General features: G+C 46.8%; 14 non-coding genes across 14 annotated transcripts; all 14 read left to right on the forward strand.

The window, feature by feature from the left end:
* Window positions 1-603: 603 nt before the first annotated feature.
* Window positions 604-794, forward strand: LOC142292859 (U2 spliceosomal RNA). Its single transcript, XR_012750877.1, has one exon. It is a non-coding gene; the product is annotated as a U2 spliceosomal RNA (small nuclear RNA).
* A 1,606-nt stretch (window positions 795-2,400) lies between these two features.
* On the forward strand, window positions 2,401-2,584 carry LOC142292450 (U2 spliceosomal RNA). The gene has a single exon (XR_012750611.1). It is a non-coding gene; the product is annotated as a U2 spliceosomal RNA (small nuclear RNA).
* Window positions 2,585-3,971: 1,387 nt separating this feature from the next.
* Window positions 3,972-4,162, forward strand: LOC142292860 (U2 spliceosomal RNA). Its single transcript, XR_012750878.1, has one exon. It is a non-coding gene; the product is annotated as a U2 spliceosomal RNA (small nuclear RNA).
* A 1,387-nt stretch (window positions 4,163-5,549) lies between these two features.
* Window positions 5,550-5,740, forward strand: LOC142292865 (U2 spliceosomal RNA). Its single transcript, XR_012750883.1, has one exon. It is a non-coding gene; the product is annotated as a U2 spliceosomal RNA (small nuclear RNA).
* A 1,387-nt stretch (window positions 5,741-7,127) lies between these two features.
* Window positions 7,128-7,318, forward strand: LOC142292866 (U2 spliceosomal RNA). The gene has a single exon (XR_012750884.1). It is a non-coding gene; the product is annotated as a U2 spliceosomal RNA (small nuclear RNA).
* A 1,387-nt stretch (window positions 7,319-8,705) lies between these two features.
* On the forward strand, window positions 8,706-8,896 carry LOC142292867 (U2 spliceosomal RNA). Its single transcript, XR_012750885.1, has one exon. It is a non-coding gene; the product is annotated as a U2 spliceosomal RNA (small nuclear RNA).
* Window positions 8,897-10,285: 1,389 nt separating this feature from the next.
* On the forward strand, window positions 10,286-10,476 carry LOC142292868 (U2 spliceosomal RNA). The gene has a single exon (XR_012750886.1). It is a non-coding gene; the product is annotated as a U2 spliceosomal RNA (small nuclear RNA).
* A 1,387-nt stretch (window positions 10,477-11,863) lies between these two features.
* Window positions 11,864-12,054, forward strand: LOC142292869 (U2 spliceosomal RNA). Its single transcript, XR_012750887.1, has one exon. It is a non-coding gene; the product is annotated as a U2 spliceosomal RNA (small nuclear RNA).
* A 1,387-nt stretch (window positions 12,055-13,441) lies between these two features.
* On the forward strand, window positions 13,442-13,632 carry LOC142292870 (U2 spliceosomal RNA). The gene has a single exon (XR_012750888.1). It is a non-coding gene; the product is annotated as a U2 spliceosomal RNA (small nuclear RNA).
* A 1,387-nt stretch (window positions 13,633-15,019) lies between these two features.
* On the forward strand, window positions 15,020-15,210 carry LOC142292871 (U2 spliceosomal RNA). Its single transcript, XR_012750889.1, has one exon. It is a non-coding gene; the product is annotated as a U2 spliceosomal RNA (small nuclear RNA).
* A 2,189-nt stretch (window positions 15,211-17,399) lies between these two features.
* Window positions 17,400-17,592, forward strand: LOC142293133 (U2 spliceosomal RNA). The gene has a single exon (XR_012751135.1). It is a non-coding gene; the product is annotated as a U2 spliceosomal RNA (small nuclear RNA).
* A 1,387-nt stretch (window positions 17,593-18,979) lies between these two features.
* LOC142292872 (U2 spliceosomal RNA) lies at window positions 18,980-19,170 on the forward strand. Its single transcript, XR_012750890.1, has one exon. It is a non-coding gene; the product is annotated as a U2 spliceosomal RNA (small nuclear RNA).
* Window positions 19,171-20,557: 1,387 nt separating this feature from the next.
* LOC142292873 (U2 spliceosomal RNA) lies at window positions 20,558-20,748 on the forward strand. The gene has a single exon (XR_012750891.1). It is a non-coding gene; the product is annotated as a U2 spliceosomal RNA (small nuclear RNA).
* A 1,387-nt stretch (window positions 20,749-22,135) lies between these two features.
* Window positions 22,136-22,326, forward strand: LOC142292874 (U2 spliceosomal RNA). The gene has a single exon (XR_012750892.1). It is a non-coding gene; the product is annotated as a U2 spliceosomal RNA (small nuclear RNA).
* The last annotated feature ends 210 nt before the right edge of the window (window positions 22,327-22,536 follow it).

Raw genomic sequence — 22,536 nt, forward strand, 5'->3', positions numbered from 1 at the left:
CAACATGAAGAGACGGAACACTGGCGGCTTGTCACAATGCCCCCCGATGACATCACAATAGCGCTGCTGCCTAGAAAACAAGCTGCGCAGAAGAAGTTGTTCTTTGGGTGGGAGGGTGGGCTAGTGGAAGGAGGGGGCAATCTCTTTTTTTCCCGGGTGGTAGGGGGATGACAGGAGAAGGGAAGCGGGTGGTGAGAAAGGTACAGAGGGCAGGGTTTGGGGGCTGGGAAGGAAAGGGAAAAGATTAGGGTTTGGGGATGATGAAAGGGCTTTCTACGGGTAAGGATGGCAAAGGGTGGCAGTGACGGAAAGTCAGGCAACCTGTCCTGTCCGTCTTTTTGTATCGTGAATTGGAAAGACTGCAAGGGGGAGGGGAGTTGCTTGCGCCCTAAAGGAGGAGTTATTCAGATTCATTGCAGTGGGCGGCGGCTGCAAAACGCACCATTCTTCTTGTTTTGGCTCTGCAAAGCAGCCTTTTCAAGGGTTGGCTTGGGTGACAAAATGTCTTGTGTAGGCGTGGGTTTGTCTCCCTCTCGCTCTCTCTCCCTAAGATGTGTCCGGCATAGGCCAGGGTGCCACTCGAGGCCCAAACCAATTCTGGTTATCGCTTCTCGGCCTTTTGGCTAAGATCAAGTGTAGTATCTGTTCTTATCAGTTTAATATCTGATACGTCCCCTATCTGGGGACCATATATTAAATGGATTTTTAGAACAGGGAGATGGAAAAAGAGCTTGCTCTGTCCACTCCACGCATTGACCTGGTATTGCAGTACCTCCAGGAACGGTGCACCCCTTCTTAACCCAGTTTCCAAAAGCAGAACTCAATTCACCTGATTCATATTAGCCCGATTTAATGAATTGGAAGAAAGCATACGTCTTCATATGCACCTCAATTTGGCCCATTCACTTTTCACACTTCCTCCTTTTGTTTTTTATCTTTCACACTTTTGACTTTCTTTATTCATCCAAATAGCAAACTCATCACCACTCAACCTGACCAACTCGGCTATGTCCCCGTGCTGCAGTTCTCTGTCTTATCTAGATCATTTGCAATTGAATGGAATAGATCCCTTTTGGACAAAGTGGATTCACCTGCTGCTGCAGTGACCACAGGTGTGATAACATCTAGAATTGGCATCTGGTGCGATCTCTCCGCTTCCACTCCAAAGAAAGTTACCTGTTTATTCCTATCATGCATTGGTTTTTGGGGTTTTCTTTGAGTAATGATGATCTCTTTAGTAGTCTGTTGGCGCCCTCTCCTGGAGGAATAGTTTGCTTGCTCTTGGACATTCTAAAAGAGAGGTCATGATAGACATTGAGCTTCTGAGCTCAATTGGGGACAGTCATGGGTGATGAATGTTTGCAACCTACTGCGAAGCCTCATACCGCAATATAAGGAACGTCAAATACTAAGAAAGGGCGGCCTATGAAAGAATTACTACTTTCAATAAGTACACTTAAACGGCTAATTGGGAATAGAAAAACTGTAAAAAGCCCTCTGAGAAAGCCCCCCTCTAACCTTTGATAGTAAGCTTTTCTGTAGTCTGCCTGTTGATGTATTTTCCGTTTGAACTGTGCACAACATGAAGAGACGGAACACTGGCGGCTTGTCACAATGCCCCCCGATGACATCACAATAGCGCTGCTGCCTAGAAAACAAGCTGCGCAGAAGAAGTTGTTCTTTGGGTGGGAGGGTGGGCTAGTGGAAGGAGGGGGCAATCTCTTTTTTTCCCGGGTGGTAGGGGGATGACAGGAGAAGGGAAGCGGGTGGTGAGAAAGGTACAGAGGGCAGGGTTTGGGGGCTGGGAAGGAAAGGGAAAAGATTAGGGTTTGGGGATGATGAAAGGGCTTTCTACGGGTAAGGATGGCAAAGGGTGGCAGTGACGGAAAGTCAGGCAACCTGTCCTGTCCGTCTTTTTGTATCGTGAATTGGAAAGACTGCAAGGGGGAGGGGAGTTGCTTGCGCCCTAAAGGAGGAGTTATTCAGATTCATTGCAGTGGGCGGCGGCTGCAAAACGCACCATTCTTCTTGTTTTGGCTCTGCAAAGCAGCCTTTTCAAGGGTTGGCTTGGGTGACAAAATGTCTTGTGTAGGCGTGGGTTTGTCTCCCTCTCGCTCTCTCTCCCTAAGATGTGTCCGGCATAGGCCAGGGTGCCACTCGAGGCCCAAACCAATTCTGGTTATCGCTTCTCGGCCTTTTGGCTAAGATCAAGTGTAGTCCCTTCATTGGGTTTGCCTTGGTCTTGGCTGGGAGGGGCCCGGGCTTGCACGACCGCCGGCCTCGGGGATTGTTGCGCCTTTTGGTGCTTACGTCCCCTTGTGGCTGGTGGTTCCTGGGCTCGGGAGGCGATCATCCAGGCACTGCGCTTTTGTGTGGTGGCCTGCTGGCCTTCGGGGCTACCTTGATTCTGAAAATTGCGGATGAAATCTCATCTGTTCTTATCAGTTTAATATCTGATACGTCCCCTATCTGGGGACCATATATTAAATGGATTTTTAGAACAGGGAGATGGAAAAAGAGCTTGCTCTGTCCACTCCACGCATTGACCTGGTATTGCAGTACCTCCAGGAACGGTGCACCCCTTCTTAACCCAGTTTCCAAAAGCAGAACTCAATTCACCTGATTCATATTAGCCCGATTTAATGAATTGGAAGAAAGCATACGTCTTCATATGCACCTCAATTTGGCCCATTCACTTTTCACACTTCCTCCTTTTGTTTTTTATCTTTCACACTTTTGACTTTCTTTATTCATCCAAATAGCAAACTCATCACCACTCAACCTGACCAACTCGGCTATGTCCCCGTGCTGCAGTTCTCTGTCTTATCTAGATCATTTGCAATTGAATGGAATAGATCCCTTTTGGACAAAGTGGATTCACCTGCTGCTGCAGTGACCACAGGTGTGATAACATCTAGAATTGGCATCTGGTGCGATCTCTCCGCTTCCACTCCAAAGAAAGTTACCTGTTTATTCCTATCATGCATTGGTTTTTGGGGTTTTCTTTGAGTAATGATGATCTCTTTAGTAGTCTGTTGGCGCCCTCTCCTGGAGGAATAGTTTGCTTGCTCTTGGACATTCTAAAAGAGAGGTCATGATAGACATTGAGCTTCTGAGCTCAATTGGGGACAGTCATGGGTGATGAATGTTTGCAACCTACTGCGAAGCCTCATACCGCAATATAAGGAACGTCAAATACTAAGAAAGGGCGGCCTATGAAAGAATTACTACTTTCAATAAGTACACTTAAACGGCTAATTGGGAATAGAAAAACTGTAAAAAGCCCTCTGAGAAAGCCCCCCTCTAACCTTTGATAGTAAGCTTTTCTGTAGTCTGCCTGTTGATGTATTTTCCGTTTGAACTGTGCACAACATGAAGAGACGGAACACTGGCGGCTTGTCACAATGCCCCCCGATGACATCACAATAGCGCTGCTGCCTAGAAAACAAGCTGCGCAGAAGAAGTTGTTCTTTGGGTGGGAGGGTGGGCTAGTGGAAGGAGGGGGCAATCTCTTTTTTTCCCGGGTGGTAGGGGGATGACAGGAGAAGGGAAGCGGGTGGTGAGAAAGGTACAGAGGGCAGGGTTTGGGGGCTGGGAAGGAAAGGGAAAAGATTAGGGTTTGGGGATGATGAAAGGGCTTTCTACGGGTAAGGATGGCAAAGGGTGGCAGTGACGGAAAGTCAGGCAACCTGTCCTGTCCGTCTTTTTGTATCGTGAATTGGAAAGACTGCAAGGGGGAGGGGAGTTGCTTGCGCCCTAAAGGAGGAGTTATTCAGATTCATTGCAGTGGGCGGCGGCTGCAAAACGCACCATTCTTCTTGTTTTGGCTCTGCAAAGCAGCCTTTTCAAGGGTTGGCTTGGGTGACAAAATGTCTTGTGTAGGCGTGGGTTTGTCTCCCTCTCGCTCTCTCTCCCTAAGATGTGTCCGGCATAGGCCAGGGTGCCACTCGAGGCCCAAACCAATTCTGGTTATCGCTTCTCGGCCTTTTGGCTAAGATCAAGTGTAGTATCTGTTCTTATCAGTTTAATATCTGATACGTCCCCTATCTGGGGACCATATATTAAATGGATTTTTAGAACAGGGAGATGGAAAAAGAGCTTGCTCTGTCCACTCCACGCATTGACCTGGTATTGCAGTACCTCCAGGAACGGTGCACCCCTTCTTAACCCAGTTTCCAAAAGCAGAACTCAATTCACCTGATTCATATTAGCCCGATTTAATGAATTGGAAGAAAGCATACGTCTTCATATGCACCTCAATTTGGCCCATTCACTTTTCACACTTCCTCCTTTTGTTTTTTATCTTTCACACTTTTGACTTTCTTTATTCATCCAAATAGCAAACTCATCACCACTCAACCTGACCAACTCGGCTATGTCCCCGTGCTGCAGTTCTCTGTCTTATCTAGATCATTTGCAATTGAATGGAATAGATCCCTTTTGGACAAAGTGGATTCACCTGCTGCTGCAGTGACCACAGGTGTGATAACATCTAGAATTGGCATCTGGTGCGATCTCTCCGCTTCCACTCCAAAGAAAGTTACCTGTTTATTCCTATCATGCATTGGTTTTTGGGGTTTTCTTTGAGTAATGATGATCTCTTTAGTAGTCTGTTGGCGCCCTCTCCTGGAGGAATAGTTTGCTTGCTCTTGGACATTCTAAAAGAGAGGTCATGATAGACATTGAGCTTCTGAGCTCAATTGGGGACAGTCATGGGTGATGAATGTTTGCAACCTACTGCGAAGCCTCATACCGCAATATAAGGAACGTCAAATACTAAGAAAGGGCGGCCTATGAAAGAATTACTACTTTCAATAAGTACACTTAAACGGCTAATTGGGAATAGAAAAACTGTAAAAAGCCCTCTGAGAAAGCCCCCCTCTAACCTTTGATAGTAAGCTTTTCTGTAGTCTGCCTGTTGATGTATTTTCCGTTTGAACTGTGCACAACATGAAGAGACGGAACACTGGCGGCTTGTCACAATGCCCCCCGATGACATCACAATAGCGCTGCTGCCTAGAAAACAAGCTGCGCAGAAGAAGTTGTTCTTTGGGTGGGAGGGTGGGCTAGTGGAAGGAGGGGGCAATCTCTTTTTTTCCCGGGTGGTAGGGGGATGACAGGAGAAGGGAAGCGGGTGGTGAGAAAGGTACAGAGGGCAGGGTTTGGGGGCTGGGAAGGAAAGGGAAAAGATTAGGGTTTGGGGATGATGAAAGGGCTTTCTACGGGTAAGGATGGCAAAGGGTGGCAGTGACGGAAAGTCAGGCAACCTGTCCTGTCCGTCTTTTTGTATCGTGAATTGGAAAGACTGCAAGGGGGAGGGGAGTTGCTTGCGCCCTAAAGGAGGAGTTATTCAGATTCATTGCAGTGGGCGGCGGCTGCAAAACGCACCATTCTTCTTGTTTTGGCTCTGCAAAGCAGCCTTTTCAAGGGTTGGCTTGGGTGACAAAATGTCTTGTGTAGGCGTGGGTTTGTCTCCCTCTCGCTCTCTCTCCCTAAGATGTGTCCGGCATAGGCCAGGGTGCCACTCGAGGCCCAAACCAATTCTGGTTATCGCTTCTCGGCCTTTTGGCTAAGATCAAGTGTAGTATCTGTTCTTATCAGTTTAATATCTGATACGTCCCCTATCTGGGGACCATATATTAAATGGATTTTTAGAACAGGGAGATGGAAAAAGAGCTTGCTCTGTCCACTCCACGCATTGACCTGGTATTGCAGTACCTCCAGGAACGGTGCACCCCTTCTTAACCCAGTTTCCAAAAGCAGAACTCAATTCACCTGATTCATATTAGCCCGATTTAATGAATTGGAAGAAAGCATACGTCTTCATATGCACCTCAATTTGGCCCATTCACTTTTCACACTTCCTCCTTTTGTTTTTTATCTTTCACACTTTTGACTTTCTTTATTCATCCAAATAGCAAACTCATCACCACTCAACCTGACCAACTCGGCTATGTCCCCGTGCTGCAGTTCTCTGTCTTATCTAGATCATTTGCAATTGAATGGAATAGATCCCTTTTGGACAAAGTGGATTCACCTGCTGCTGCAGTGACCACAGGTGTGATAACATCTAGAATTGGCATCTGGTGCGATCTCTCCGCTTCCACTCCAAAGAAAGTTACCTGTTTATTCCTATCATGCATTGGTTTTTGGGGTTTTCTTTGAGTAATGATGATCTCTTTAGTAGTCTGTTGGCGCCCTCTCCTGGAGGAATAGTTTGCTTGCTCTTGGACATTCTAAAAGAGAGGTCATGATAGACATTGAGCTTCTGAGCTCAATTGGGGACAGTCATGGGTGATGAATGTTTGCAACCTACTGCGAAGCCTCATACCGCAATATAAGGAACGTCAAATACTAAGAAAGGGCGGCCTATGAAAGAATTACTACTTTCAATAAGTACACTTAAACGGCTAATTGGGAATAGAAAAACTGTAAAAAGCCCTCTGAGAAAGCCCCCCTCTAACCTTTGATAGTAAGCTTTTCTGTAGTCTGCCTGTTGATGTATTTTCCGTTTGAACTGTGCACAACATGAAGAGACGGAACACTGGCGGCTTGTCACAATGCCCCCCGATGACATCACAATAGCGCTGCTGCCTAGAAAACAAGCTGCGCAGAAGAAGTTGTTCTTTGGGTGGGAGGGTGGGCTAGTGGAAGGAGGGGGCAATCTCTTTTTTTCCCGGGTGGTAGGGGGATGACAGGAGAAGGGAAGCGGGTGGTGAGAAAGGTACAGAGGGCAGGGTTTGGGGGCTGGGAAGGAAAGGGAAAAGATTAGGGTTTGGGGATGATGAAAGGGCTTTCTACGGGTAAGGATGGCAAAGGGTGGCAGTGACGGAAAGTCAGGCAACCTGTCCTGTCCGTCTTTTTGTATCGTGAATTGGAAAGACTGCAAGGGGGAGGGGAGTTGCTTGCGCCCTAAAGGAGGAGTTATTCAGATTCATTGCAGTGGGCGGCGGCTGCAAAACGCACCATTCTTCTTGTTTTGGCTCTGCAAAGCAGCCTTTTCAAGGGTTGGCTTGGGTGACAAAATGTCTTGTGTAGGCGTGGGTTTGTCTCCCTCTCGCTCTCTCTCCCTAAGATGTGTCCGGCATAGGCCAGGGTGCCACTCGAGGCCCAAACCAATTCTGGTTATCGCTTCTCGGCCTTTTGGCTAAGATCAAGTGTAGTATCTGTTCTTATCAGTTTAATATCTGATACGTCCCCTATCTGGGGACCATATATTAAATGGATTTTTAGAACAGGGAGATGGAAAAAGAGCTTGCTCTGTCCACTCCACGCATTGACCTGGTATTGCAGTACCTCCAGGAACGGTGCACCCCTTCTTAACCCAGTTTCCAAAAGCAGAACTCAATTCACCTGATTCATATTAGCCCGATTTAATGAATTGGAAGAAAGCATACGTCTTCATATGCACCTCAATTTGGCCCATTCACTTTTCACACTTCCTCCTTTTGTTTTTTATCTTTCACACTTTTGACTTTCTTTATTCATCCAAATAGCAAACTCATCACCACTCAACCTGACCAACTCGGCTATGTCCCCGTGCTGCAGTTCTCTGTCTTATCTAGATCATTTGCAATTGAATGGAATAGATCCCTTTTGGACAAAGTGGATTCACCTGCTGCTGCAGTGACCACAGGTGTGATAACATCTAGAATTGGCATCTGGTGCGATCTCTCCGCTTCCACTCCAAAGAAAGTTACCTGTTTATTCCTATCATGCATTGGTTTTTGGGGTTTTCTTTGAGTAATGATGATCTCTTTAGTAGTCTGTTGGCGCCCTCTCCTGGAGGAATAGTTTGCTTGCTCTTGGACATTCTAAAAGAGAGGTCATGATAGACATTGAGCTTCTGAGCTCAATTGGGGACAGTCATGGGTGATGAATGTTTGCAACCTACTGCGAAGCCTCATACCGCAATATAAGGAACGTCAAATACTAAGAAAGGGCGGCCTATGAAAGAATTACTACTTTCAATAAGTACACTTAAACGGCTAATTGGGAATAGAAAAACTGTAAAAAGCCCTCTGAGAAAGCCCCCCTCTAACCTTTGATAGTAAGCTTTTCTGTAGTCTGCCTGTTGATGTATTTTCCGTTTGAACTGTGCACAACATGAAGAGACGGAACACTGGCGGCTTGTCACAATGCCCCCCGATGACATCACAATAGCGCTGCTGCCTAGAAAACAAGCTGCGCAGAAGAAGTTGTTCTTTGGGTGGGAGGGTGGGCTAGTGGAAGGAGGGGGCAATCTCTTTTTTTCCCGGGTGGTAGGGGGATGACAGGAGAAGGGAAGCGGGTGGTGAGAAAGGTACAGAGGGCAGGGTTTGGGGGCTGGGAAGGAAAGGGAAAAGATTAGGGTTTGGGGATGATGAAAGGGCTTTCTACGGGTAAGGATGGCAAAGGGTGGCAGTGACGGAAAGTCAGGCAACCTGTCCTGTCCGTCTTTTTGTATCGTGAATTGGAAAGACTGCAAGGGGGAGGGGAGTTGCTTGCGCCCTAAAGGAGGAGTTATTCAGATTCATTGCAGTGGGCGGCGGCTGCAAAACGCACCATTCTTCTTGTTTTGGCTCTGCAAAGCAGCCTTTTCAAGGGTTGGCTTGGGTGACAAAATGTCTTGTGTAGGCGTGGGTTTGTCTCCCTCTCGCTCTCTCTCCCTAAGATGTGTCCGGCATAGGCCAGGGTGCCACTCGAGGCCCAAACCAATTCTGGTTATCGCTTCTCGGCCTTTTGGCTAAGATCAAGTGTAGTATCTGTTCTTATCAGTTTAATATCTGATACGTCCCCTATCTGGGGACCATATATTAAATGGATTTTTAGAACAGGGAGATGGAAAAAGAGCTTGCTCTGTCCACTCCACGCATTGACCTGGTATTGCAGTACCTCCAGGAACGGTGCACCCCTTCTTAACCCAGTTTCCAAAAGCAGAACTCAATTCACCTGATTCATATTAGCCCGATTTAATGAATTGGAAGAAAGCATACGTCTTCATATGCACCTCAATTTGGCCCATTCACTTTTCACACTTCCTCCTTTTGTTTTTTATCTTTCACACTTTTGACTTTCTTTATTCATCCAAATAGCAAACTCATCACCACTCAACCTGACCAACTCGGCTATGTCCCCGTGCTGCAGTTCTCTGTCTTATCTAGATCATTTGCAATTGAATGGAATAGATCCCTTTTGGACAAAGTGGATTCACCTGCTGCTGCAGTGACCACAGGTGTGATAACATCTAGAATTGGCATCTGGTGCGATCTCTCCGCTTCCACTCCAAAGAAAGTTACCTGTTTATTCCTATCATGCATTGGTTTTTGGGGTTTTCTTTGAGTAATGATGATCTCTTTAGTAGTCTGTTGGCGCCCTCTCCTGGAGGAATAGTTTGCTTGCTCTTGGACATTCTAAAAGAGAGGTCATGATAGACATTGAGCTTCTGAGCTCAATTGGGGACAGTCATGGGTGATGAATGTTTGCAACCTACTGCGAAGCCTCATACCGCAATATATAAGGAACGTCAAATACTAAGAAAGGGCGGCCTATGAAAGAATTACTACTTTCAATAAGTACACTTAAACGGCTAATTGGGAATAGAAAAACTGTAAAAAGCCCTCTGAGAAAGCCCCCCTCTAACCTTTGATAGTAAGCTTTTCTGTAGTCTGCCTGTTGATGTATTTTCCGTTTGAACTGTGCACAACATGAAGAGACGGAACACTGGCGGCTTGTCACAATGCCCCCCGATGACATCACAATAGCGCTGCTGCCTAGAAAACAAGCTGCGCAGAAGAAGTTGTTCTTTGGGTGGGAGGGTGGGCTAGTGGAAGGAGGGGGCAATCTCTTTTTTTCCCGGGTGGTAGGGGGATGACAGGAGAAGGGAAGCGGGTGGTGAGAAAGGTACAGAGGGCAGGGTTTGGGGGCTGGGAAGGAAAGGGAAAAGATTAGGGTTTGGGGATGATGAAAGGGCTTTCTACGGGTAAGGATGGCAAAGGGTGGCAGTGACGGAAAGTCAGGCAACCTGTCCTGTCCGTCTTTTTGTATCGTGAATTGGAAAGACTGCAAGGGGGAGGGGAGTTGCTTGCGCCCTAAAGGAGGAGTTATTCAGATTCATTGCAGTGGGCGGCGGCTGCAAAACGCACCATTCTTCTTGTTTTGGCTCTGCAAAGCAGCCTTTTCAAGGGTTGGCTTGGGTGACAAAATGTCTTGTGTAGGCGTGGGTTTGTCTCCCTCTCGCTCTCTCTCCCTAAGATGTGTCCGGCATAGGCCAGGGTGCCACTCGAGGCCCAAACCAATTCTGGTTATCGCTTCTCGGCCTTTTGGCTAAGATCAAGTGTAGTATCTGTTCTTATCAGTTTAATATCTGATACGTCCCCTATCTGGGGACCATATATTAAATGGATTTTTAGAACAGGGAGATGGAAAAAGAGCTTGCTCTGTCCACTCCACGCATTGACCTGGTATTGCAGTACCTCCAGGAACGGTGCACCCCTTCTTAACCCAGTTTCCAAAAGCAGAACTCAATTCACCTGATTCATATTAGCCCGATTTAATGAATTGGAAGAAAGCATACGTCTTCATATGCACCTCAATTTGGCCCATTCACTTTTCACACTTCCTCCTTTTGTTTTTTATCTTTCACACTTTTGACTTTCTTTATTCATCCAAATAGCAAACTCATCACCACTCAACCTGACCAACTCGGCTATGTCCCCGTGCTGCAGTTCTCTGTCTTATCTAGATCATTTGCAATTGAATGGAATAGATCCCTTTTGGACAAAGTGGATTCACCTGCTGCTGCAGTGACCACAGGTGTGATAACATCTAGAATTGGCATCTGGTGCGATCTCTCCGCTTCCACTCCAAAGAAAGTTACCTGTTTATTCCTATCATGCATTGGTTTTTGGGGTTTTCTTTGAGTAATGATGATCTCTTTAGTAGTCTGTTGGCGCCCTCTCCTGGAGGAATAGTTTGCTTGCTCTTGGACATTCTAAAAGAGAGGTCATGATAGACATTGAGCTTCTGAGCTCAATTGGGGACAGTCATGGGTGATGAATGTTTGCAACCTACTGCGAAGCCTCATACCGCAATATAAGGAACGTCAAATACTAAGAAAGGGCGGCCTATGAAAGAATTACTACTTTCAATAAGTACACTTAAACGGCTAATTGGGAATAGAAAAACTGTAAAAAGCCCTCTGAGAAAGCCCCCCTCTAACCTTTGATAGTAAGCTTTTCTGTAGTCTGCCTGTTGATGTATTTTCCGTTTGAACTGTGCACAACATGAAGAGACGGAACACTGGCGGCTTGTCACAATGCCCCCCGATGACATCACAATAGCGCTGCTGCCTAGAAAACAAGCTGCGCAGAAGAAGTTGTTCTTTGGGTGGGAGGGTGGGCTAGTGGAAGGAGGGGGCAATCTCTTTTTTTCCCGGGTGGTAGGGGGATGACAGGAGAAGGGAAGCGGGTGGTGAGAAAGGTACAGAGGGCAGGGTTTGGGGGCTGGGAAGGAAAGGGAAAAGATTAGGGTTTGGGGATGATGAAAGGGCTTTCTACGGGTAAGGATGGCAAAGGGTGGCAGTGACGGAAAGTCAGGCAACCTGTCCTGTCCGTCTTTTTGTATCGTGAATTGGAAAGACTGCAAGGGGGAGGGGAGTTGCTTGCGCCCTAAAGGAGGAGTTATTCAGATTCATTGCAGTGGGCGGCGGCTGCAAAACGCACCATTCTTCTTGTTTTGGCTCTGCAAAGCAGCCTTTTCAAGGGTTGGCTTGGGTGACAAAATGTCTTGTGTAGGCGTGGGTTTGTCTCCCTCTCGCTCTCTCTCCCTAAGATGTGTCCGGCATAGGCCAGGGTGCCACTCGAGGCCCAAACCAATTCTGGTTATCGCTTCTCGGCCTTTTGGCTAAGATCAAGTGTAGTATCTGTTCTTATCAGTTTAATATCTGATACGTCCCCTATCTGGGGACCATATATTAAATGGATTTTTAGAACAGGGAGATGGAAAAAGAGCTTGCTCTGTCCACTCCACGCATTGACCTGGTATTGCAGTACCTCCAGGAACGGTGCACCCCTTCTTAACCCAGTTTCCAAAAGCAGAACTCAATTCACCTGATTCATATTAGCCCGATTTAATGAATTGGAAGAAAGCATACGTCTTCATATGCACCTCAATTTGGCCCATTCACTTTTCACACTTCCTCCTTTTGTTTTTTATCTTTCACACTTTTGACTTTCTTTATTCATCCAAATAGCAAACTCATCACCACTCAACCTGACCAACTCGGCTATGTCCCCGTGCTGCAGTTCTCTGTCTTATCTAGATCATTTGCAATTGAATGGAATAGATCCCTTTTGGACAAAGTGGATTCACCTGCTGCTGCAGTGACCACAGGTGTGATAACATCTAGAATTGGCATCTGGTGCGATCTCTCCGCTTCCACTCCAAAGAAAGTTACCTGTTTATTCCTATCATGCATTGGTTTTTGGGGTTTTCTTTGAGTAATGATGATCTCTTTAGTAGTCTGTTGGCGCCCTCTCCTGGAGGAATAGTTTGCTTGCTCTTGGACATTCTAAAAGAGAGGTCATGATAGACATTGAGCTTCTGAGCTCAATTGGGGACAGTCATGGGTGATGAATGTTTGCAACCTACTGCGAAGCCTCATACCGCAATATAAGGAACGTCAAATACTAAGAAAGGGCGGCCTATGAAAGAATTACTACTTTCAATAAGTACACTTAAACGGCTAATTGGGAATAGAAAAACTGTAAAAAGCCCTCTGAGAAAGCCCCCCTCTAACCTTTGATAGTAAGCTTTTCTGTAGTCTGCCTGTTGATGTATTTTCCGTTTGAACTGTGCACAACATGAAGAGACGGAACACTGGCGGCTTGTCACAATGCCCCCCGATGACATCACAATAGCGCTGCTGCCTAGAAAACAAGCTGCGCAGAAGAAGTTGTTCTTTGGGTGGGAGGGTGGGCTAGTGGAAGGAGGGGGCAATCTCTTTTTTTCCCGGGTGGTAGGGGGATGACAGGAGAAGGGAAGCGGGTGGTGAGAAAGGTACAGAGGGCAGGGTTTGGGGGCTGGGAAGGAAAGGGAAAAGATTAGGGTTTGGGGATGATGAAAGGGCTTTCTACGGGTAAGGATGGCAAAGGGTGGCAGTGACGGAAAGTCAGGCAACCTGTCCTGTCCGTCTTTTTGTATCGTGAATTGGAAAGACTGCAAGGGGGAGGGGAGTTGCTTGCGCCCTAAAGGAGGAGTTATTCAGATTCATTGCAGTGGGCGGCGGCTGCAAAACGCACCATTCTTCTTGTTTTGGCTCTGCAAAGCAGCCTTTTCAAGGGTTGGCTTGGGTGACAAAATGTCTTGTGTAGGCGTGGGTTTGTCTCCCTCTCGCTCTCTCTCCCTAAGATGTGTCCGGCATAGGCCAGGGTGCCACTCGAGGCCCAAACCAATTCTGGTTATCGCTTCTCGGCCTTTTGGCTAAGATCAAGTGTAGTATCTGTTCTTATCAGTTTAATATCTGATACGTCCCCTATCTGGGGACCATATATTAAATGGATTTTTAGAACAGGGAGATGGAAAAAGAGCTTGCTCTGTCCACTCCACGCATTGACCTGGTATTGCAGTACCTCCAGGAACGGTGCACCCCTTCTTAACCCAGTTTCCAAAAGCAGAACTCAATTCACCTGATTCATATTAGCCCGATTTAATGAATTGGAAGAAAGCATACGTCTTCATATGCACCTCAATTTGGCCCATTCACTTTTCACACTTCCTCCTTTTGTTTTTTATCTTTCACACTTTTGACTTTCTTTATTCATCCAAATAGCAAACTCATCACCACTCAACCTGACCAACTCGGCTATGTCCCCGTGCTGCAGTTCTCTGTCTTATCTAGATCATTTGCAATTGAATGGAATAGATCCCTTTTGGACAAAGTGGATTCACCTGCTGCTGCAGTGACCACAGGTGTGATAACATCTAGAATTGGCATCTGGTGCGATCTCTCCGCTTCCACTCCAAAGAAAGTTACCTGTTTATTCCTATCATGCATTGGTTTTTGGGGTTTTCTTTGAGTAATGATGATCTCTTTAGTAGTCTGTTGGCGCCCTCTCCTGGAGGAATAGTTTGCTTGCTCTTGGACATTCTAAAAGAGAGGTCATGATAGACATTGAGCTTCTGAGCTCAATTGGGGACAGTCATGGGTGATGAATGTTTGCAACCTACTGCGAAGCCTCATACCGCAATATAAGGAACGTCAAATACTAAGAAAGGGCGGCCTATGAAAGAATTACTACTTTCAATAAGTACACTTAAACGGCTAATTGGGAATAGAAAAACTGTAAAAAGCCCTCTGAGAAAGCCCCCCTCTAACCTTTGATAGTAAGCTTTTCTGTAGTCTGCCTGTTGATGTATTTTCCGTTTGAACTGTGCACAACATGAAGAGACGGAACACTGGCGGCTTGTCACAATGCCCCCCGATGACATCACAATAGCGCTGCTGCCTAGAAAACAAGCTGCGCAGAAGAAGTTGTTCTTTGGGTGGGAGGGTGGGCTAGTGGAAGGAGGGGGCAATCTCTTTTTTTCCCGGGTGGTAGGGGGATGACAGGAGAAGGGAAGCGGGTGGTGAGAAAGGTACAGAGGGCAGGGTTTGGGGGCTGGGAAGGAAAGGGAAAAGATTAGGGTTTGGGGATGATGAAAGGGCTTTCTACGGGTAAGGATGGCAAAGGGTGGCAGTGACGGAAAGTCAGGCAACCTGTCCTGTCCGTCTTTTTGTATCGTGAATTGGAAAGACTGCAAGGGGGAGGGGAGTTGCTTGCGCCCTAAAGGAGGAGTTATTCAGATTCATTGCAGTGGGCGGCGGCTGCAAAACGCACCATTCTTCTTGTTTTGGCTCTGCAAAGCAGCCTTTTCAAGGGTTGGCTTGGGTGACAAAATGTCTTGTGTAGGCGTGGGTTTGTCTCCCTCTCGCTCTCTCTCCCTAAGATGTGTCCGGCATAGGCCAGGGTGCCACTCGAGGCCCAAACCAATTCTGGTTATCGCTTCTCGGCCTTTTGGCTAAGATCAAGTGTAGTATCTGTTCTTATCAGTTTAATATCTGATACGTCCCCTATCTGGGGACCATATATTAAATGGATTTTTAGAACAGGGAGATGGAAAAAGAGCTTGCTCTGTCCACTCCACGCATTGACCTGGTATTGCAGTACCTCCAGGAACGGTGCACCCCTTCTTAACCCAGTTTCCAAAAGCAGAACTCAATTCACCTGATTCATATTAGCCCGATTTAATGAATTGGAAGAAAGCATACGTCTTCATATGCACCTCAATTTGGCCCATTCACTTTTCACACTTCCTCCTTTTGTTTTTTATCTTTCACACTTTTGACTTTCTTTATTCATCCAAATAGCAAACTCATCACCACTCAACCTGACCAACTCGGCTATGTCCCCGTGCTACAGTTCTCTGTCTTATCTAGATCATTTGCAATTGAATGGAATAGATCCCTTTTGGACAAAGTGGATTCACCTGCTGCTGCAGTGACCACAGGTGTGATAACATCTAGAATTGGCATCTGGTGCGATCTCTCCGCTTCCACTCCAAAGAAAGTTACCTGTTTATTCCTATCATGCATTGGTTTTTGGGGTTTTCTTTGAGTAATGATGATCTCTTTAGTAGTCTGTTGGCGCCCTCTCCTGGAGGAATAGTTTGCTTGCTCTTGGACATTCTAAAAGAGAGGTCATGATAGACATTGAGCTTCTGAGCTCAATTGGGGACAGTCATGGGTGATGAATGTTTGCAACCTACTGCGAAGCCTCATACCGCAATATAAGGAACGTCAAATACTAAGAAAGGGCGGCCTATGAAAGAATTACTACTTTCAATAAGTACACTTAAACGGCTAATTGGGAATAGAAAAACTGTAAAAAGCCCTCTGAGAAAGCCCCCCTCTAACCTTTGATAGTAAGCTTTTCTGTAGTCTGCCTGTTGATGTATTTTCCGTTTGAACTGTGCACAACATGAAGAGACGGAACACTGGCGGCTTGTCACAATGCCCCCCGATGACATCACAATAGCGCTGCTGCCTAGAAAACAAGCTGCGCAGAAGAAGTTGTTCTTTGGGTGGGAGGGTGGGCTAGTGGAAGGAGGGGGCAATCTCTTTTTTTCCCGGGTGGTAGGGGGATGACAGGAGAAGGGAAGCGGGTGGTGAGAAAGGTACAGAGGGCAGGGTTTGGGGGCTGGGAAGGAAAGGGAAAAGATTAGGGTTTGGGGATGATGAAAGGGCTTTCTACGGGTAAGGATGGCAAAGGGTGGCAGTGACGGAAAGTCAGGCAACCTGTCCTGTCCGTCTTTTTGTATCGTGAATTGGAAAGACTGCAAGGGGGAGGGGAGTTGCTTGCGCCCTAAAGGAGGAGTTATTCAGATTCATTGCAGTGGGCGGCGGCTGCAAAACGCACCATTCTTCTTGTTTTGGCTCTGCAAAGCAGCCTTTTCAAGGGTTGGCTTGGGTGACAAAATGTCTTGTGTAGGCGTGGGTTTGTCTCCCTCTCGCTCTCTCTCCCTAAGATGTGTCCGGCATAGGCCAGGGTGCCACTCGAGGCCCAAACCAATTCTGGTTATCGCTTCTCGGCCTTTTGGCTAAGATCAAGTGTAGTGTTGTTCGAAGAGGTGGTTTAAGCTCCAGGCCACCTTAGTACAATGATACAATGCACACTGGAAGGTTGCGCTTGCTAGTACTCTGGGTGGATAGTATATTCATCTAGAGGAAAACATGGCCCTACCAGGATCGAGGCTATTAGACTGAGTAAGGGTGGGGGGCTATGGTACAACGTGCCCCAGGACTGACGACCCTGGAGTGAGTCTGAGCTTGCTGGCTTGGGACCCCGGCAAGCCTTGGGCTCTGTAGCACACCGTACCTTGCCTTTTCATACTTTTTGAGCATATTACCCTATCCCGGCCTTCTGGCTAGGAAGGGAAATTTTTACAATCCCGGTCGGAGGTCTGGTCAGCTTTGGGCTGAGAAACTAACACCCGGTTGGAGGTCTGGGTCAGCTTCGGCTGAGAAACCAACACCCGGTTGGAGGTCTGGGTCAGCTTCGGCGGAGAAACCAACACCCGGTTGGAGGTCCGGTTAGCCTTGGGCTGAGAAACCAACACCGGTTGACGGTCCGGGCAGTTTCGGCTGCGAAACCAACAACTAGTAGCTCTCTACTCCACTTGGGTAAGATGCCTGGGTGGACGCTGGGAGCAACGACAAGGCTCAACCAGGCTTCGGCTTGGGGGAGCACCGAAGATCCCTGACCCTTGCTGTGGCCTTCTGGCTCGGAGGGACGGGGTTGATTTTTGGGGACCCTCTCCTCACGGTGGGGTCCACACGAATCCTAGCCTTTGCACTGTTTTTGGTGTGACTTCGGTCATGCATTTTTTGTGGTGCTTTGGAAAGCTTCATTAAATCAAAAATCTGTTCTTATCAGTTTAATATCTGATACGTCCCCTATCTGGGGACCATATATTAAATGGATTTTTAGAACAGGGAGATGGAAAAAGAGCTTGCTCTGTCCACTCCACGCATTGACCTGGTATTGCAGTACCTCCAGGAACGGTGCACCCCTTCTTAACCCAGTTTCCAAAAGCAGAACTCAATTCACCTGATTCATATTAGCCCGATTTAATGAATTGGAAGAAAGCATACGTCTTCATATGCACCTCAATTTGGCCCATTCACTTTTCACACTTCCTCCTTTTGTTTTTTATCTTTCACACTTTTGACTTTCTTTATTCATCCAAATAGCAAACTCATCACCACTCAACCTGACCAACTCGGCTATGTCCCCGTGCTGCAGTTCTCTGTCTTATCTAGATCATTTGCAATTGAATGGAATAGATCCCTTTTGGACAAAGTGGATTCACCTGCTGCTGCAGTGACCACAGGTGTGATAACATCTAGAATTGGCATCTGGTGCGATCTCTCCGCTTCCACTCCAAAGAAAGTTACCTGTTTATTCCTATCATGCATTGGTTTTTGGGGTTTTCTTTGAGTAATGATGATCTCTTTAGTAGTCTGTTGGCGCCCTCTCCTGGAGGAATAGTTTGCTTGCTCTTGGACATTCTAAAAGAGAGGTCATGATAGACATTGAGCTTCTGAGCTCAATTGGGGACAGTCATGGGTGATGAATGTTTGCAACCTACTGCGAAGCCTCATACCGCAATATAAGGAACGTCAAATACTAAGAAAGGGCGGCCTATGAAAGAATTACTACTTTCAATAAGTACACTTAAACGGCTAATTGGGAATAGAAAAACTGTAAAAAGCCCTCTGAGAAAGCCCCCCTCTAACCTTTGATAGTAAGCTTTTCTGTAGTCTGCCTGTTGATGTATTTTCCGTTTGAACTGTGCACAACATGAAGAGACGGAACACTGGCGGCTTGTCACAATGCCCCCCGATGACATCACAATAGCGCTGCTGCCTAGAAAACAAGCTGCGCAGAAGAAGTTGTTCTTTGGGTGGGAGGGTGGGCTAGTGGAAGGAGGGGGCAATCTCTTTTTTTCCCGGGTGGTAGGGGGATGACAGGAGAAGGGAAGCGGGTGGTGAGAAAGGTACAGAGGGCAGGGTTTGGGGGCTGGGAAGGAAAGGGAAAAGATTAGGGTTTGGGGATGATGAAAGGGCTTTCTACGGGTAAGGATGGCAAAGGGTGGCAGTGACGGAAAGTCAGGCAACCTGTCCTGTCCGTCTTTTTGTATCGTGAATTGGAAAGACTGCAAGGGGGAGGGGAGTTGCTTGCGCCCTAAAGGAGGAGTTATTCAGATTCATTGCAGTGGGCGGCGGCTGCAAAACGCACCATTCTTCTTGTTTTGGCTCTGCAAAGCAGCCTTTTCAAGGGTTGGCTTGGGTGACAAAATGTCTTGTGTAGGCGTGGGTTTGTCTCCCTCTCGCTCTCTCTCCCTAAGATGTGTCCGGCATAGGCCAGGGTGCCACTCGAGGCCCAAACCAATTCTGGTTATCGCTTCTCGGCCTTTTGGCTAAGATCAAGTGTAGTATCTGTTCTTATCAGTTTAATATCTGATACGTCCCCTATCTGGGGACCATATATTAAATGGATTTTTAGAACAGGGAGATGGAAAAAGAGCTTGCTCTGTCCACTCCACGCATTGACCTGGTATTGCAGTACCTCCAGGAACGGTGCACCCCTTCTTAACCCAGTTTCCAAAAGCAGAACTCAATTCACCTGATTCATATTAGCCCGATTTAATGAATTGGAAGAAAGCATACGTCTTCATATGCACCTCAATTTGGCCCATTCACTTTTCACACTTCCTCCTTTTGTTTTTTATCTTTCACACTTTTGACTTTCTTTATTCATCCAAATAGCAAACTCATCACCACTCAACCTGACCAACTCGGCTATGTCCCCGTGCTGCAGTTCTCTGTCTTATCTAGATCATTTGCAATTGAATGGAATAGATCCCTTTTGGACAAAGTGGATTCACCTGCTGCTGCAGTGACCACAGGTGTGATAACATCTAGAATTGGCATCTGGTGCGATCTCTCCGCTTCCACTCCAAAGAAAGTTACCTGTTTATTCCTATCATGCATTGGTTTTTGGGGTTTTCTTTGAGTAATGATGATCTCTTTAGTAGTCTGTTGGCGCCCTCTCCTGGAGGAATAGTTTGCTTGCTCTTGGACATTCTAAAAGAGAGGTCATGATAGACATTGAGCTTCTGAGCTCAATTGGGGACAGTCATGGGTGATGAATGTTTGCAACCTACTGCGAAGCCTCATACCGCAATATAAGGAACGTCAAATACTAAGAAAGGGCGGCCTATGAAAGAATTACTACTTTCAATAAGTACACTTAAACGGCTAATTGGGAATAGAAAAACTGTAAAAAGCCCTCTGAGAAAGCCCCCCTCTAACCTTTGATAGTAAGCTTTTCTGTAGTCTGCCTGTTGATGTATTTTCCGTTTGAACTGTGCACAACATGAAGAGACGGAACACTGGCGGCTTGTCACAATGCCCCCCGATGACATCACAATAGCGCTGCTGCCTAGAAAACAAGCTGCGCAGAAGAAGTTGTTCTTTGGGTGGGAGGGTGGGCTAGTGGAAGGAGGGGGCAATCTCTTTTTTTCCCGGGTGGTAGGGGGATGACAGGAGAAGGGAAGCGGGTGGTGAGAAAGGTACAGAGGGCAGGGTTTGGGGGCTGGGAAGGAAAGGGAAAAGATTAGGGTTTGGGGATGATGAAAGGGCTTTCTACGGGTAAGGATGGCAAAGGGTGGCAGTGACGGAAAGTCAGGCAACCTGTCCTGTCCGTCTTTTTGTATCGTGAATTGGAAAGACTGCAAGGGGGAGGGGAGTTGCTTGCGCCCTAAAGGAGGAGTTATTCAGATTCATTGCAGTGGGCGGCGGCTGCAAAACGCACCATTCTTCTTGTTTTGGCTCTGCAAAGCAGCCTTTTCAAGGGTTGGCTTGGGTGACAAAATGTCTTGTGTAGGCGTGGGTTTGTCTCCCTCTCGCTCTCTCTCCCTAAGATGTGTCCGGCATAGGCCAGGGTGCCACTCGAGGCCCAAACCAATTCTGGTTATCGCTTCTCGGCCTTTTGGCTAAGATCAAGTGTAGTATCTGTTCTTATCAGTTTAATATCTGATACGTCCCCTATCTGGGGACCATATATTAAATGGATTTTTAGAACAGGGAGATGGAAAAAGAGCTTGCTCTGTCCACTCCACGCATTGACCTGGTATTGCAGTACCTCCAGGAACGGTGCACCCCTTCTTAACCCAGTTTCCAAAAGCAGAACTCAATTCACCTGATTCATATTAGCCCGATTTAATGAATTGGAAGAAAGCATACGTCTTCATATGCACCTCAATTTGGCCCATTCACTTTTCACACTTCCTCCTTTTGTTTTTTATCTTTCACACTTTTGACTTTCTTTATTCATCCAAATAGCAAACTCATCACCACTCAACCTGACCAACTCGGCTATGTCCCCGTGCTGCAGTTCTCTGTCTTATCTAGATCATTTGCAATTGAATGGAATAGATCCCTTTTGGACAAAGTGGATTCACCTGCTGCTGCAGTGACCACAGGTGTGATAACATCTAGAATTGGCATCTGGTGCGATCTCTCCGCTTCCACTCCAAAGAAAGTTACCTGTTTATTCCTATCATGCATTGGTTTTTGGGGTTTTCTTTGAGTAATGATGATCTCTTTAGTAGTCTGTTGGCGCCCTCTCCTGGAGGAATAGTTTGCTTGCTCTTGGACATTCTAAAAGAGAGGTCATGATAGACATTGAGCTTCTGAGCTCAATTGGGGACAGTCATGGGTGATGAATGTTTGCAACCTACTGCGAAGCCTCATACCGCAATATAAGGAACGTCAAATACTAAGAAAGGGCGGCCTATGAAAGAATTACTACTTTCAATAAGTACACTTAAACGGCTAATTGGGAATAGAAAAACTGTAAAAAGCCCTCTGAGAAAGCCCCCCTCTAACCTTTGATAGTAAGCTTTTCTGTAGTCTGCCTGTTGATGTATTTTCCGTTTGAACTGTGCACAACATGAAGAGACGGAACACTGGCGGCTTGTCACAATGCCCCCCGATGACATCACAATAGCGCTGCTGCCTAGAAAACAAGCTGCGCAGAAGAAGTTGTTCTTTGGGTGGGAGGGTGGGCTAGTGGAAGGAGGGGGCAATCTCTTTTTTTCCCGGGTGGTAGGGGGATGACAGGAGAAGGGAAGCGGGTGGTGAGAAAGGTACAGAGGGCAGGGTTTGGGGGCTGGGAAGGAAAGGGAAAAGATTAGGGTTTGGGGATGATGAAAGGGCTTTCTACGGGTAAGGATGGCAAAGGGTGGCAGTGACGGAAAGTCAGGCAACCTGTCCTGTCCGTCTTTTTGTATCGTGAATTGGAAAGACTGCAAGGGGGAGGGGAGTTGCTTGCGCCCTAAAGGAGGAGTTATTCAGATTCATTGCAGTGGGCGGCGGCTGCAAAACGCACCATTCTTCTTGTTTTGGCTCTGCAAAGCAGCCTTTTCAAGGGTTGGCTTGGGTGACAAAATGTCTTGTGTAGGCGTGGGTTTGTCTCCCTCTCGCTCTCTCTCCCTAAGATGTGTCCGGCATAGGCCAGGGTGCCACTCGAGGCCCAAACCAATTCTGGTTATCGCTTCTCGGCCTTTTGGCTAAGATCAAGTGTAGTATCTGTTCTTATCAGTTTAATATCTGATACGTCCCCTATCTGGGGACCATATATTAAATGGATTTTTAGAACAGGGAGATGGAAAAAGAGCTTGCTCTGTCCACTCCACGCATTGACCTGGTATTGCAGTACCTCCAGGAACGGTGCACCCCTTCTTAACCCAGTTTCCAAAAGCAGAACTCAATTCACCTGATTCATATTAGCCCGATTTAATGAATTGGAAGAAAGCATACGTCTTCATATGCACCTCAATTTGGCCCATTCACTTTTCACACTTCCTCCTTTTGTTTTTTATCTTTCACACTTTTGACTTTCTTTATTCATCCAAATAGCAAACTCATCACCACTCAACCTGACCAACTCG

Source organism: Anomaloglossus baeobatrachus, chromosome 2 (assembly GCF_048569485.1).
Source record: "Anomaloglossus baeobatrachus isolate aAnoBae1 chromosome 2, aAnoBae1.hap1, whole genome shotgun sequence".
In the NCBI taxonomy this organism is placed as follows: domain Eukaryota; kingdom Metazoa; phylum Chordata; class Amphibia; order Anura; family Aromobatidae; genus Anomaloglossus; species Anomaloglossus baeobatrachus.